Source organism: Pezoporus flaviventris, unplaced genomic scaffold (assembly GCF_033815535.1).
Source record: "Pezoporus flaviventris isolate CSIRO_AGI_PZ_B2104156 unplaced genomic scaffold, CSIRO_AGI_Pfla_v1 ptg000066l, whole genome shotgun sequence".
NCBI classification, from domain to species: Eukaryota; Metazoa; Chordata; class Aves; order Psittaciformes; family Psittacidae; genus Pezoporus; species Pezoporus flaviventris.
Window position 1 is genome coordinate 17,395,202 of NW_026892614.1, and position 16,489 is coordinate 17,411,690.

The 16,489-nt window shown below is 40.1% G+C and overlaps 1 long non-coding RNA gene across 1 annotated transcript; it reads left to right on the forward strand.

Moving 5' to 3' along the window:
• The first annotated feature begins 6,039 nt into the window (after positions 1–6,039).
• LOC133278294 (uncharacterized) lies at positions 6,040–13,472 on the forward strand. The gene is made up of 3 exons (XR_009746500.1): positions 6,040–6,604; positions 12,034–12,318; positions 13,408–13,472. It is a non-coding gene; the product is annotated as an uncharacterized LOC133278294 (long non-coding RNA).
• Positions 13,473–16,489: the final 3,017 nt, after the last annotated feature.

The window sequence follows — 16,489 nt, forward strand, 5'->3', positions numbered from 1 at the left end:
GATTGGTTTCTTTCATCCAAGTTCCCATTGAAATGACTGAGAAACCTTTCTCAGTCATGTCAATCCAAATATGTGACTGTCGTGTTTGAATATTGAGCAGTTGGTATTTTTTTTAATTTTTTTTTTATGCCAACAAGAATCTGATATACTTTACTATTTCTGAGAAGTCCTGTTGGTACTATAGAGCTACAGAACTTTTTTTGACACTAAATTGAAGGGCCAGATACCTCCATCTACTTTTTATGACTCTTCGGTTACTAGGAGAGCAAGGCACTAGCCATCACAAATTGTCTAGCCTGATTACGTTGAACAGCCAGTACACTGTAAGTATAGCCCAGCCATCAATTTCAAGGAACATTTTTCTAGTCTGAACAACTTTGTGTGTTCTAGCTGTATTAAGAACTAAAATAAGTACTGTTCAAAAGCCGTGAGGTTCTGGGTTGTCCCTGTACACTCCTAAACACTCACTGGGAATTCTGGATATCTGGGACCCCGATCCAACACTTCGGTGTCAATATGTGCAGTGGACTACAGGCAACACCCACATACCCCAGTAGAGCTTAATCTGGCATCGGAACTAGCTGAGAGCTGTTCAACAGACTGAGGCATTAGACTGGCTTGCAATGGCCTGTAACTGCTGCCTTTCCAGCAGTGGCTGCAAGCCCGCCCACTGTTTGATACAAAACGGGTTTGCCATACAACCTGGGCTGAAAGAAGTCAAACAGAGTAAAAATCTTTTGTCCGTAGCTTCAAGCAAAAGGGAGATGACCTCTTGTTTCTCCTCTCCTGATGCTGATGTGAACATAGCATGTACTGTTCATAGGTGGTGACTGATATGAAGTCTGTGGTGGGGCTCCTTTACCCAAGGTGAAGTTTTATTGTAATGCCAGGTAAACAAGCAATATTACACAGGTGGGTTTGAGTTTGCAGTGCTTGAAGCTATCTTTTCAAAATTTATTAAAAACAAAATGCCTGGGGACAAAAGAAGTGAGGGAGTGGATTCCAGCCTAGTCTTTTAGAGGGGTCGAGCAAAGCTCTTCCTTCCCACATGCTGTGGGTGATCCATGGTTCTTTGATGCCTTTGGCTTTGTCTGTTTGGAAAGCATTGAGTCTTACTAAGCTAGGCTATGTGCTAGTCAGGTGGCTATATGGGCGATCATCTGGCAAGTGGCGTGACCCAAAATTTTTAGCAAAAGTGTATAGCCAGGTACCATTTCTGAATTCGTTTGTGCTTTGGCTCGTGTTTGTAGAATGATTTGGGGACAGATCAAATGCCACATTGCACATGACTGAAATGTGTGAAAACTTAATTAATAGAATAATTACACAATAGAAATGAGATCTTGGTTAGTGAAAATCTGGCAGGAAGCTTGGGCCCTATGGAGCATGAGTCCAAATATTTAGTCAGTGGAAAAGCCATTAGTCACAAAGAGGCTGCATCTGTTGGAAGGAGTTGATCACATTCCTAACTTCAAAGAATAAAATATGCCTTAAAATACCCTTCTCTGGGCTTCTCAGGCTGCAAATGTATATGTGATTTTCTCCCAGCTACCTAAGTAAATTTGAATACCTCAATTTACTTCAGTTGATTTATGCCAGTTACATCAACAGAGGATCTGGACAGACCTTTATAACACCTGTACATCTAATAGCCCAGCACAGTGCATGAAAATTGGGCATTATCCTGCATCAGCCATCCCTTTTCAGCCAGCATGAGTAGCAGAAGGATTTGTGATTTATTAAATTAATTCCTTTTCTATAGAGTTCAATCTACACTGCTTCCCATGAGTTTCTACACTGGCAAGCCATGTGTTTCTTCTGAATACCATACATTCTTTGGGAAAAAATACTAAGATAATCAGACAGTCAGTGTAATTTTCTTGATATCAGGTTAGAGGCACATTGCCTAATTGTTTTACTCTTATCAATAAAAATTTGTATCATGCTAGAAATTGATCTTGCCTTTTTTTTTCCTAGTTTCTTAAATTATTTTAATTTTTGTCTGTTGGACAACTTTAAGTTCTAGGAATTAATTTTAAAATAAATTACTTTAGATATTCACTGCATTTCATTTTTTTCTTTTTAAACAGGCTGTGGAGTATAATTGTGTTTAGTTTTTTTCTTAAAATATTCCTTTTTCATTTTGTTTTTCATATAGGGAAATATTTAGGCCACTGAGTTGAAGCAAATCCTGCAGTGTGATTATCTTCTTATTGAAATGCTCTCTATTGTGACTATTTGTTTGATGTGTTTTCCTTTGACGTTGTATTTCTGATGGCTTTGGGGTAAAATAGTCATTATATGTCACCCATACTATCGCTTTTAATCTCCACAAGATTAAACATGTTTATTTAAAAACCCCTTTGATAGTGTCTTCACTAACTCAGCTATTTTATAAAATTGGAAATAATGAATTAGGGAGATGCAATTTTGATAATGCCATTTACACAACTCCTATGAGGCTAGCTAGCAAAATAACTGGAGATACATAAGTATCTGACACACATATAGTGAGAATGGGAAAAATATTGTCATTTCAGGCAGGTTATGAGGTGCTGGAAAAATAGAGTCAGCAAAAGAGCAGTTCAGTTAATGAATCACATTCTTCAGGGACTGGTGGACTCAGGAGATGGGTAATGGGATCAGGAATGGTTTCTTTAATCTCTGGGTCACTGGTTCAAATCCCATATGGATAGTAGCAATTAAAAGTCACTGCTATTTGAGGGGTCTGTGATGATCTTCTGGAAACAGAGCTGCTAAACACATGACAGTGGAATAAAACCATCCCAAACCCCAGAATATCTGTGAAACTCACATGCTTTATAGCCAGCAGAGTGCTCAGCAGAGCTGAGCAAAACTTCATAGACTTGCTGGAGTTCAATGTGGTCTGTTTGTATCTGCTGTTATATGAGTGGTACATGCCCATCATTCAAGGGACACACTGCTGAGCTTGTGACAGAGGGATCTGCATGGACAGTGACCGGTGGTGCTCCCTGAATCAGAGATTACACAGTAGTAGGAAGTCCACAATACTTGCAATTACAGCTCTTGACAGGTGCTCAGCTGGGTTTAGGCTTGCTGCCGCTGGGACACCACTCCTCCTGGTCTGGATTAGGTTGGTATGGTCATGGGCTCTGGGAGCTCTGTAATGCCCAGCCATCTTCCACCAGCTGGTAAAGACTGGGCATGCTTTGCCCTCCAGGCTTCCTAAATGTCAGGTAATCACTCAGTGTTGTGAGGATTAATGTTACCCATCACTAATCTGGAGTTTCAGAACACAAGTAGGAATTGGGAGGTCCCAGTACCCCTTCTGTTTGGGGTGTTGACTTTATCCCAAATGAGTGGTGCAGACAGGCCTTATGAGTGGAAAGGCACATACAGGGCATCACCTGCCAGTCTGTCCTGTAGCAGGCTACCAGGAAGCTACCAGGAGATGTGCTCTGGAAGGATAGCTTAAATGTAACTCTGTAAGGCTGAAGCAGACTCAGATTGTGCAGATGAACTGCTTATACCTGGCACTTGGGAATTTAAACGTATACTTTTTTGTTGTTGTTTTAAATTTCTCACTGTGATATCAGATGGGGAGACTTCTGAGAGTCCGCTGTGGGTCACACTGTCTGCTTTCAAACAAACCTGTCAGTTCATGGCAGAAGCCATGCCAGTTGGAGCAGGATAATGTTTTGCAATGTGATATACCTTTGCTTTTCTGAAATTTTGTACAGGTTGTAAATCCAAATTCTCTGGAATTTGTATAGGACTATGGAAAGAGCCTTTGTCTTTGGAAAGCTCAGAGTTCTGTGGCAGCCAAATCAAAGTCTGAAGAGATGAATCTATTTATTTCAGCTATCTGAAACTGTGATTTGGCATATAGTGAGAACAGCTGAGACAGTGGGGGAAATTTCATGCAGATCCCATCCTGATAGCTGTTAAAGCAATTCCATTTGTGCTTTGCACTTCACTGTTTCCTAGAAAATCAACTCACCAAGCTACCCAGATGAGGTGATCTCAGAAAACTGAGATCATCTTTAAAACAATAGATAATCTTATTCCCAAAGGGAAGAAAAAGAAGGAAGAAAAAATGATACTCATAAGAACAGGAAAGCAGGAATTAGGTATACTGTAGTCTAAAAATCCCTTGTCCTTGCTGCAGTCCAAACGTGAATAGCCTATCCTCATAGAAGGGAAAAGAAAAATTGGCTCATATTCAGATATGTGGAAACATGAAATTTCCAATAAGTGAGTTATCCCACTGGGCTTTGGGAAGGCTTTCTACAAATGACCTGCATAATTAAAATCTTCATTGCCTTCTTGGCCTGAGAGAAGTTAATGGCAAAATAGCTGCCAGCATCCAAAACTGTATTTAAGTGTTATTTGTAGGGAAAGACTTATGTGCCTTTTGGGCACTGAAAATTAAGATATAAATACATGTTAGCCGTTATCAACATGCATACTTGTAACAAACTGCCTTCAGGGATTAAAAGCTGGAGTCACATATTTCAGGTGTCACTGATAAGCATATGTGTTAAAAGAGCAGCCTATCATGGGAAATATACTATAAGGGATGTTTCTGTTTTTGTGTGGGAATGACCATACAAACTTACTTAATAATTATATAACTTAATGACCAAGTTATTGGACCTTTCAGTTTCATTTCTTAAAACAGCAAAACGTAGAAGTTTTAAATTATTTTCAAGTTGGGGAATCCATATGAGCCACTTTAATTTTTCCCTACTATAGTTTTGTTTTGGAAATGAAGGATTTTTATTTTCCTCTTTCTCCAGGAAATTTTAGCTTTTTCCTGCTATAAAAAAAAATTCCCTGTAAATCAAAGCTTATTTTTTGCTAAGTCCTCTTTCACAAGCATTCCTTGAGTTTGTAAAAGTTAGCAAGCATCAGTTACAGACCTTCATGCTCACTTTTTCATTTGAAAACTTGTCCCTGGGGTGAATTTTGAAAAAGTATGAGTAGAGAAAGTAAAGAAATTGGAGGACAGGGAACAGTACCTGCCTTTCTTTTTTGTATTATATTTAAGGATAGAAAACAAAAAAAGATATAACAAAAAAGAGGAAGAACAGTCCTGTAAGATGTGGATGTAGGGTGGCTGTTTTCTAGTGGATTTGAATTTGCAGTTATTTAGAGCTCTAATGGAAAATTTCCAAGTGCTGGAACATTTTCTGATGTCTTTTTCTTGTGCAAACTCTTTGACATGTAACAGGTGAACTCACATTGCTGCCTCTTCTTCCCAGAGCCGCTGACAGGGTCTCACTCTTTCTGCACAGCCACTCAAAGGCTGCTCTGAAGATAGTCAAGAAATCTGCTGAGCCTTTATTATTTCTGAGGACTCTCTATCTTTGCCAAATTTGGCTGAACTCAGGCAAGAGATTCAAATTTAAGGAAGGCAGTATTATGCTGGTATGCAGGCAACATGATTCTATAAATCATGAGTTTTCATGAGTACAATATTTTCAACTGTAAAAATGAAACTAAAATTTCCATTTGAAATGGCACTCGGCATTTTAATTTTGCTTCAGATTTATGTAAAATTTAGCTAAAATATAGTTGAATGCCATGTTATAGTGAGGTTTTTTTTAGTTTTGTTTTCTTTGGGGGGGGTAGAAACATTTTCTTCTGTTATAAAATTCAGCTTGTTCTTCTACAAAAAAGTGCCCTGCCTGAGTGGTTTTGTTGGCACCAATGAGAAGTCCATGTCTTTTGCCACAGAAATCAGCATGGCTTCCCAGACCTAGCAGAGGTTTGTAAGTATAGATGGGAAAGAACTGTTTACTACTAGTCAGCATCTAACATTGGCTGAGATACATCAAATGCCATGTGCTCTTGCCTGCTACTAAGGAAAACCTAGTTCTTTGTTCATCTATACCTTGTAAGCCATCTTTTTCAGCATGGCTCTTCCCTGTGGTGTAGACAAAACAAACATTCCCTCTGAGTTGAATCTCTGCTCCTGCCTCTCTACAGGTAAGTGCTCTTGTTCCTTTGCAGCCTCGACAGCTGCTCTGCCAAGACCTCAGAAAGTAGTGGATTTCACATGAGAATCATTCCACAGAGAAAGCCAAAGTAAAAAGCTACTTGAATTACTGGTGCTATTACCCCCTACGAAGTAGTAAATTGCTGCAGAGACAAGATGATAAGGAAATGCATCTAAGACATATGAGGCAGTCAGGTTTAAAGGTCTTGTCTCTTCCCAAAGATACAAGAAGGCCTGGCATTGGCTTCAACACCTAGAGAAAATGAATTCCTACAGACACAGATGTCAAGCAGTGGATCTTTGATAGTATCTTAGTAGTCGTCTTAGAGGCAATACATGAATCTGCTGCCTTTTGCTAATTTTCGTGTTTGCTTCAACTCTGAAGTAAAGCAGTCTGGCTTGCCTGACACATATGGCCAGGGGACTGGAGGGTCCCTAAGTGGGAGAGTCACCGCCAGCCCACTGAGATGGGCATATCTGTGCTTTCCCCCTCCCAGTGTTTGGAAAGGAGGCACAGGCCATGACACCCAACAGGGCCAGAAACCAGACAAATCAAGCCTGAGGATAACACAGAAAAGAGAGAAGATGCAGATCCAGAGTAAGTAGCCTTTGCTGTTCTAGGTATGTATGGCTAACCTATGAGTGTTAGAAAAGACACTGAGTGATGAAAAATAATTATCCATTAAAAGTGGTTTCATGTAAATCAGAGTATTTTGCAGAAGTTCAATTTTTGACTTTTTATAGGGAAAATTCAAAATAAAATGCTGGAAAATTTAGTTTTGATGAGATGTTTAAAGTGTTGTAAATGATTGCTATACATTATCTGTCTGTGATGTTAAGCATGTTAAAGATGTGCTATTACAGCACTGATTGTTGTATAAAATCGAAATTAAATGATTCAGAGCAAACTATTTTTAAATGGTCCTTTACTGATACTATTTTAAGAATTGGAAATTGGAGAAAATGGTTATTTTAGGCATAGTTTTTATTCTAACTGGGGACTACAATTATCGAAACGTACAATAGCCTGCGAACAAAAATTTCAGTTCCCAGCTGGCTCTGTCCACTGGTTTACTGACTTATTTTGGATACCGCTGAAATGATCCATGGCAAAGGCAGTAGATAGCTCCAGGAATTTGTGCAGGCTATAGAGTCAGTTGTGGGCTGCTGGTTCAAATCCAGAAGGCCTGCATGGGAACACAAAAAAGTTGATAGCATGACTTCATCTGTGTGGTATGAGTTTACCTCCCTGGGTGTAGGTGACAGCAACAGAAATAGCATTAATTAGTCCACTTTGGCATCTCAGCCAAGGTCTGACATGGCAAAGCAGGGAAGCCTACTGTGCTGCAGGCTGATCTGGGCTTGCACCGTGGGTAAAAAAATAGCTTCTACTTCCCAGGTCCAATCTAGTTTTTATTAGCACTGTTGCTATGATGCCAAAGGAAATCTAAGATTTCTGCTTAATAACTACCAAGAATAATAAGAAAGCATCAGACTTGGTAATTGGTTAGAGATAGTACCCTGGGAAGACAGGGACAAAAGGCAGTGAACTGTAACCGGCCACACAATCCAAGGTAACAAGCAGTCAGCAGTGGATTAGCAGCCAAGGCAACATTTGTAATTTAACTATAGCATTCACAATAATTTAACCACATTATCCAGAACACAAAGCTAATGGTGATATAGTGAATGAAGCCAGAATAAGGTAATATTCCAAAAGGTTGTAAGTGCCAGCACATAAAAGAATCTTCATGGAAGAGGATAATGTTCAATTCTTTTGTTCTTGCTTTCTTGTTTCCTGAAGAACATAAAAGGCAAGTGTTTAGTTTTTGGAAGTTGCTATTTGTTAGCCATGAAGGAAAGATGGGTTTCTTCAGAAGTTCCTGTTGGCAGCTTACAGTGTGTGACAGGCCGACACATTTTGCTGTCTTTGAAAACTGAATAACAAATAGTTTTGCTATATACAAGTCAGAAGTGATGGAAGGGATCTGAGCTACACAGCACCCTCCCAAAATATACATACTGTTCTCTGCATGTGCAGCTTGCAAACTCTGCCTTCATCTAAGTTAACATTAGGTTGTAAATCATCCTAATTCATGGAGGTTGAAAAAAAAAGTATGAAGTGAGAACATAGGAATGCTATTGCTCAGAACAGGGTCTCAAAATTTATTTTATCGCTTGCCTACACGCAGCATTGTACCACTGTGATTAAAATGGTAAGACCTCTCTCTAAGGATTACACCCACTACTTTATTGCTGAAGATGCTAGTTTGAATAAAATCCACAATCGTAGTGTGTTGCATTCTCTCACTCTGGGAAGTCAAATCCTTTTCTAGAAGTGACAATGTAAAATGGGTGCTGCTTTTACAGCAGGGGTGCTTTGTGTATGTATTCATAGGCAGAGCTTTTACTTCACTGACAAAAAAAAAAAAGGATTTTTGCAATCCTTTACTTGCACTAGCATTGAGAAGTCCATAGAGTTAGGAAAAGATGAATTAGATTCAATTGTGACTCGTGTCCTGTTTGAACCACTACTGCAAACTCCTATTGCAGCAACAAATTCTGTTAATTGTGTTGTGCAAACTAGCTACACAGCCTGAAATGAAGGAAAATTTAAACTCCTGAGGAAAACACGTATTTATGAATACATAGTGTGTGCTGCTCTCAACTTCAAATTGCAGTGGCCCACCAAATCAACTCCGGCATAGTTTTGGAGCCCTGTGAATTCCTTCTGACCTGGAAACTATACAGATCCTAAGTGCTCACCAGCTGCTGGGGGTATTTTGGTTAGCCTTTAGCTAACTCTAAACACACACTGAAGAGAATGATTTCTACTTCTATTGACAGCATCTCTTTGAAGGAACTATATTTATGAAGCCCAGTGGATTCATTAGGGTAGCAGTGGGGATGGAACTGTAATGCATAGTTTTTGCTCAGTTTAAATGCAAAAACTATGTCAAGTCAGATTTCCTTTGTGGGAAGCACATGAGAAATGATCCAGAGAGTCTGGATCCTAATGTTCCTACATCCTTAAGTACATTATGACTGCTGTTGCTAAACTTATATTGCTCATGCCAGGCAGAAGACTAGCCCAAATTATCCGATCTAAAGGATGACAAAAAGTCAACCCTACAGAGGGACTAAAAGGCTAGATTTGTCTTTGTTCCACAAAAATGCAGCATGAACTGCACCACTCATCACTTTTGGGTTGGAAGCCTCATCTACATAACAATGCAGCACTGTCATCAATAACAGGTCTCCAGAGCACCTTTTCTGAGTTAACAAAAATATTAGGCATGCTATTAATTCCATCCATTGCACACATTGGCATGAGAAATGGGTACTGGTACACCTTCCTTTCTGAGTTATTTTATATTATGTTCCAGTTCATATATAAGTGAAACTTACGAGCATTTCCTGCCTTCAGCTCCTATCTTTGTGTTGGTGGTCTTTAGGTCAGATCCGACAAAAAGCTGAATAACCATATTCACAGCAAGAACAAAAGCCTGGCTGAGCCCATTGTTTCAAAGTATGAAATTTAGTTAATGAGTACGCAGTGAGCTTTGTGAAACATATATGCAAGGAACATTCTTGTCAGGAGGTGTGGGTGCTCCCTTACACATCTAGCAGTGCTGTTTGAGCCTCCAGCTGACAATTGGGTGCTCCTTCCTCCCCTTCATTGCTGGGCTGAATTTGGTACTAGGAGCTATGCAGGTAAGTGGGGAGGAGTCCACAGGGGACCCCGCTGTCTCTGCCCAGTCAGCGCAGGCCAAAGCCTCTATTACAGAATTAAACTGACAAACAGTGAGTTCATTTGGGTTTTTTTAACTGAAAGGAAAAGAAAGCCACAGAAAAAGTGGCTATGATTGCTTTAAATCCTGTCTCCTTAATCTCCTACTGGGCCTGTGGTAGTGACACTGCTCAGTCACACTATACTTTTCACGTCCTATTCTTCATATTTTCTCCTCATTAACTATGACCTTCCTATGGATGTGTTTGGATGATTTTTTCCCTCCCATTGCTGTTTTTCTTATCCTCTCTTTTTCCTACTTATCTTTGAGGAGCAGAAACAAGTCTTGGCTTGATACTGAGAAAAACAGATACAAAGAAATGCCTTCTACATCTCTCTCTGAGGACCTCATGTCACAGCCAGCAGAGGAATTGGTGCTAAATTGCCATAACAGAATATCCTGAGGCATAAGCTCCATCCAGCCTCAATAGATATTGATAGGCAAAGACATGCAACAGAAAAGTCACTGAGGAAAACTGCAGAACTGATGTTGGCAGGTGACGAGGGAGACCTAATTCCTTTAGATCAGTACACAGCCATGTGCTAAAAGGCTCAGTATTTGGATTATGGAGAAAATAAAGATTCTTGCCAAGGTCCCATGATTGTTTCAGACAAATTTGATTAGTCAGAAAGACTAATTTTGACGATTCATAGAATCACAGAATGGTTTGGGTTGAAAGGGACCTTAAAGCTCACCTAGTTCCACCTCCTCTGCCATGGTCAGGGACACCTTCCACTAGGTTCAACTTCAGGCTGCTCAAAGCCCCATTTAACCTAGCCTTGAACACTGCCAGGGATGGGGCAGCCACAGCTTCTCTGGGCAAGCTGTGTCAGTGTCTCACCACCCTCACAGTGAAGAATTTCTTCTTAATATCTAATATAAATCTATCCTCTTTCAGTTTAAAGCCATTTCCCCTTGTCCTACTACTACATGTCCTTGCAAAAAGTCCTTCTCCAGATTTCCTGTAAGCCCCTTTAGGTATTGAAAGGCTGCTCTAAGGTCTCCCCTGAGCCTTCTCATCTCTAGTCTGAACAAGCCTAACTCTCTCAGCCTGTCTTCATAAGAGAGATGCTCTATCCCTCTCACCCTCTTTGTGGCCCTCCTCTGGACTCACTCCAACAGGTCCACGTCCTTATGTTGGGGGCCCCAAAGCTGAACAGAGTGCTCCATGTGAGGTCTCACAACAGTGTAGTAAAGGGGAAGAATCACTTCCCTTGACCTGCTGGTCACACTCCTTTTGATGTAGCCCAGCGTACGGTTGGTTTTCTGGACTACAAGCACACACTGCCAGCTCATGTTGAGCTTTTTTATCGTCCAATAGCTCCAAGTTCTTCTCCTCAGAAAGGTTATTTTCTGAAAACAAGAGCCTTCTTTGTTGTCCTTTTGATACATGTGATTTTGTCTTGCATATCCTTTCCTAACAAATCAAGTAATGTTGTTCTGGAATGTCAGAGCTTCTCTGGGTTTCAACCATACTACAGCACATCCACCTCTGCGATGAATCTCAGTGATCAAAATACTGATGCTATCAATGATTGCATTACAATTAAGTTAAAATATATTTACCGATTGTACAAGACCTTAATGAGTTTTAAAAATTCCGTAAAACAATTTAGGATTCTTATAAGAAACCTAGTACAAAAAGAAAATTTTACTTATACAAAACATGTCAGGATACCTTGGATGGAAGAACCATATTCAGACCACTTACAGTGGTGCAAAGAGTGGATTTAGGACTTGGGAGTGTGCTGTGCAAGTTAAACTGCATATTAGCTAGTGCCAGCTGCACCAGAGGCTGTCTTCTGGTATGTTTAGTGGGCAGGGTACAGCATTACTCTTATATCTACTGCCATCCTTTGCCTGTCCATGCAGTATGTAGTGATATATATATTCATATTGCATGAAGTCTATTTAGCAGTGAAGCTACTTTTTCTGGCAGTGTTATAGCTTGAAGACTTAGGCTAGGGAAAAGGAGAAAAACAAAACAAAACAACAAAAAGAACAGGCAATTTTCCCCAGATAAAGAAACAGCAGTCTTTAGCACTTTAAAATGTCTGTTTTAGAGGTGGTGCTCCTACAGATCTCCTTTTATTTATTTTTTTTCTTAGCTTTTAATTACTTTTCTCTTAACATCTCCACATGACAAGATATCATTCTTTCCAACCCCAGGGGAATGGCTGAAGCTCATGTTTGACTATCCTAGTGTTTTTCTGACAGCTGTACTGCTAAATTTGACTTTTCTCTTTTTTTCCTCTGGAGCTCTTGGGACTGGCTAATAGAAGATTTCTGCTATGAAGCCCATCTACAACATGGCAGCGACATTGTTTCTCTCTGGCAAATGAATTATTGCTTGTAACAGGTGAAGATGAATTGGTGCAGACAATAGGAAGCTGTGTGTATAGTAGTAATTCCACCAGCATTGGTGGTCTTATCTCAGGGGATCTCTCTCAGTAATGTATGCAACAGGAGGACATGAAGATGGTCTCTGGAAAGGTGGTATGCAAGAAAACTTCTGAGCTTGTGCCAGACCCTGATGAAATCAAAGTGCCCAAGTGTCCCATCACTGTTCTTTCTTGTTAGCTCTTGGAGCACAAGAAGACAGCAGTCCTACTGAGAGCCTCTAGGGGCTACTGCAGTTCAATAAATAACAAATACAATGCAAAACTGCTTTGAGTCTGAAATAGGCTCTGTTAATCTCTGGTGTACTATCTTGGACTTCAGAGGAGTTACATGCAATGGAATTTTGCCCACTGAGCCCTTGCTCTCTGCTCTCAGGATAAAGGATGGCAGTGAGTACAGACTATTCTCTTAGGACAGTGTTTTGTCTTGTTTTTCTGGGGGAGAAATTAGTCTTTCAGTACTCTTTCTTACTTTGTTCCCTGCTTTCTGATAATATTATAAAAATAACATCTTTATCACATGCTGGGTTCTGCAGAGAGCACACCAACTTTGTGTACGTAACATTTTTTTCACTCTTTGTTAATGCCTTCATGAAATTTGTTTTTATTTGAGTTAATAAGAATCAATGTTTTACGGATTTATTCTTTCAAGATACCATATTCTCTTGATAATTCTCTCCCATCACATGGGGTTCAGTTCACTGTGAAGTGTATGGAGTATATGAGACACAGCGAGAGAGTGTGCATGTGAAAGAAGGGGTGATCTTGAGCGCAGACTGTTTAAGAAAATCCTGTCTACATGATATCAAAGGAAATTTCAATCCAAGAAGGTTTCATTGTGTCAATAGACGTAGCACAAGGGCTGCTTGTTGTTTCACAAGCAATGAATCTTCTCCAGCCTATAAATAATGTAAAGACAAGTCTCAGGGTTTTTAAAGTTTCTGCTAGCTTGAGGCTACCTACCCAGCATGCCTCCTTGTTTACAACTTCCAGTACAAACATACATTGTGTTTGTTTTCAGGCAAAACATCAGCTTTCCTGACTTTTGCAATTAACCTCTGGTACGTACTAGCATCATCCTTTTAAGCTGCTTTTATGTGCAGAAATGTTCAGCAAAGTGATGGGTGAAATGATGGGTTAAGTAAAGGTGCTACCGCACCTCACAAAGATCTGGGGATATTAGCGGGGACTACACAAAGGAATGGACTTGTGAAGTTCAGCTTTTTGTTCAAAGGTTGCAGGTATGCTGTCACCCTTGGCGTGTGGAGGCTGGAACTCCCAACATCTCCAGGAGTGCAGGAGAGTGCCCTAACTACTCAAACCCTCCTGGCATTTCTTTTTTCTCTCATCCCATGATTTCAGTATTCTTTTTCCTGTGCGGAGGCAGTAAGCCCAGTGGAGAGAGTGTCTGCTTGGGCTAGCTTGTCTCGCCAAAGTTAGGACCACTTCCACAATGTAGAGGAGACATGTCCTTGAACCCTGGCAGGCTGCAGAGGGTTCAGACTCTATGCCTACCAGTTCCTAACCAGCAAGCTCTCATAGGAAATACAGGTATATGTCCCTTCTGTGTGGCGTCTGATCCTGTCCCTGCAGCTGAGGGACAAGTATTGTCTGGGACAAGTATTTGTCTGCATAGTTTTTAGATTCTTATTGGATTAGAAATGCTCAGACAGAGGGTGCTTTTATGTGGTCAGGAAAACAGAACTGTGGGCATTTCTAGAGCTTACAGAAAGGAAAACAAAATCCAAGGCAAGAATGGAGTGTGGCAGCAAGGCAGATTTGAATAGCAATTCTGGAGTTAAGTGCTTATGATTCATTTTCTTCCAATTTCAGGGATTTTCACTCTGTTGGAATTCTCCAGAAACACATTGTTTCAAAATGGCAGGAGATAGGGCAAAACAAAATCTGGGTCGAAGACAATTTAGTCTATGGCTCTGTGTACTGCACTCTACACGAAGAAGTTATAACAATGAAAGGCATCTGTCCAGAACCTGAGTCTTGGCTACTTCCAAATGCCCTCAGCATTTCACCTTTGTTGTTAGCCCATTGGTTTTCTTGGAAGCTTTTTTAAAATAAACCAGAGTTTTTTTGAAAGTGAGTGCATTTATTTAAAAGTGCATTTTGGGGCTCAGGAAGGAAAAAAAGTTTCACTCCAATATAACATAAGAAACTGAGACTAAAATGAAGTATGGTCCACACCAAAGAGCTGGATTGAGTTGGGATCAGTTGAGCAAGTCATAACCATTTATGAGCTTTTTGATGCTGTATGGGAAAGAGCATCCACTCAGATCTTACCAGTTCTCTGAATCTTGGCTGACAAGTGTCCACATCTTGAAAACGGCACAATGATCTGCTCAGACAAATTCAGGTACTGGCCAAGGAGGGCAAAATCCCCTCTCCTCTGCCTCGTGCTGATTCACTCAAGACAGAAAGGGAGTAGTTTCTTTGACAAATAATGTCTATTGCCATTGTGCCTGTGATACCCATCTTTCAGCCTGGCAGTCGCACAATCATGAAGTGTACCCACAAAATGTAAGCAAGAAAAAAAATGGAACTGTTTGAATTTAAGAAAGCAGCAAAGGGAAGGGGAAGGTCACTAAGTCAGCTCTTCTTGCTGTTGGTCCCCCAGAAGGTGATCTATTCTCAGGCTTTTGTTAGCTCTTGAAGGTATTCCAGGTGCACGTCTAATCTCCAGGCCTTACCATATCCAGCTGAGGTATTGCTTCCTTGCTGCCCAAGTCAGGTTTTGTGTTCTACAACTGCTCTACAGGAATATCATTATAAATCCATAGCTGAAAGAGCCTGTGCATCTTAAGTGCTCTTTCATTTTCTACCTCTGAATATTCTGCCAGCAGAGATTTAGAACACTGGGTCTGTAAATGCTTTCATGTCAAGACTAAAGGCAACACTTGTTTAATTCATTCTTTGACCCAACAGTAGCTTATCTCAGGTTATCACTTGTTAAGCCCTAGAATGTTTTAAACATGAAGGGGGCTGCTGTGTACTGTATTTTACTTGTACAAATTTGGCAGTAGTGATTCATAAACATCAAAACCTTTTCCTTTCTGCGCTGCAAATTTTGCTTTATTTTAGCTCCATTCACAGGATGTGTAACCTAGTCTAGGAAAAAAAAAAAAGAAAAGGAAGCTGCATTTATCCTCTATGCAATTTGTAATTATTTATTGTAAGTCACAAGAGCTTTCAGGTTTTTATATATATACGCTTGTGTGCATGTATTTATATATGCAGTTGTGTATATAAAAGAGAGGGTTTGTGTGTATATAAATATACATGTATATTGTTTGAGTGCATACGTATTTGTAAAGATATATATGCACACACTTAAACACAATTGTAACAATGATGAATGCTGTGGTGTAAATGGAGGACTGGATTTATAAATCAATATTTTGCAAATATATTGCACCCTGATTAGAATATCAATTAAACTTTGCTGTACATCATTCATCGCCAGTGAAAAACTAAAATAATTTGCACTACTCTGTGTAAATCCATCAGTTCTGCCAGCATAGAATTTATCCCTGAGTTGTCAAAAAGCTACAATTGTATTTAAAGTCAGCATATGACAGTGACACCCAGAACTGAGGTCAAGAGAATCATTCTGGATTTGCATTACTTAAGTATTAGAAACTCAAAAGTTTTGTATTGTGAAGAGTCACAAGACTAACTTAGTAGCAGCCTGTGGATTTACTCCCAACAATGATGCTGTCTACACCATAATAACTTTTAACCTAAATACCCTATTCTTCTGTGTAGCCTTATTCCTCCCTCCCTGAATGTCATGACAAGACTTGAGTACTTGACACCTCTTGCTGCCTCTGAAAAAAAAATAAAAATAAAAAAAAAGAAAAAACTCAACATATTTGGGTGGGAGTGGAGAGGTAGAGAGGGAGCCACAGCATCTCGCTGTAAGTTCCCCAGTCCAGACACACAGGGTACCAAGGACTGCAACGCAGACAGAGCAGCTCTGTCTTGGGCAGAGGGGATGGTGCTATTTCAAATAGTTACATCTCAACATCCATCTCATCTTCTAGTCACCTGCTGTGACATCTGCACCAAAATATTTAATAAGCATATACCAGAATGAAACTGCTTACCTCCGTGTCTATTCAGGGAACATACCTCCTGTTGCTTGGTAATACCAGCTTCAAAAAATGTATGCTGCAGTCCTTAGATTACCTATGACCCAGTGATGCAGAAGTCCTTGACTGCTAAGGGCTGAGCTGTGACACAGAAGCTCACCCAACTCTTGTAACCCAGTAACCAATCAGTTAGGACATAGGCACTGACAGCAG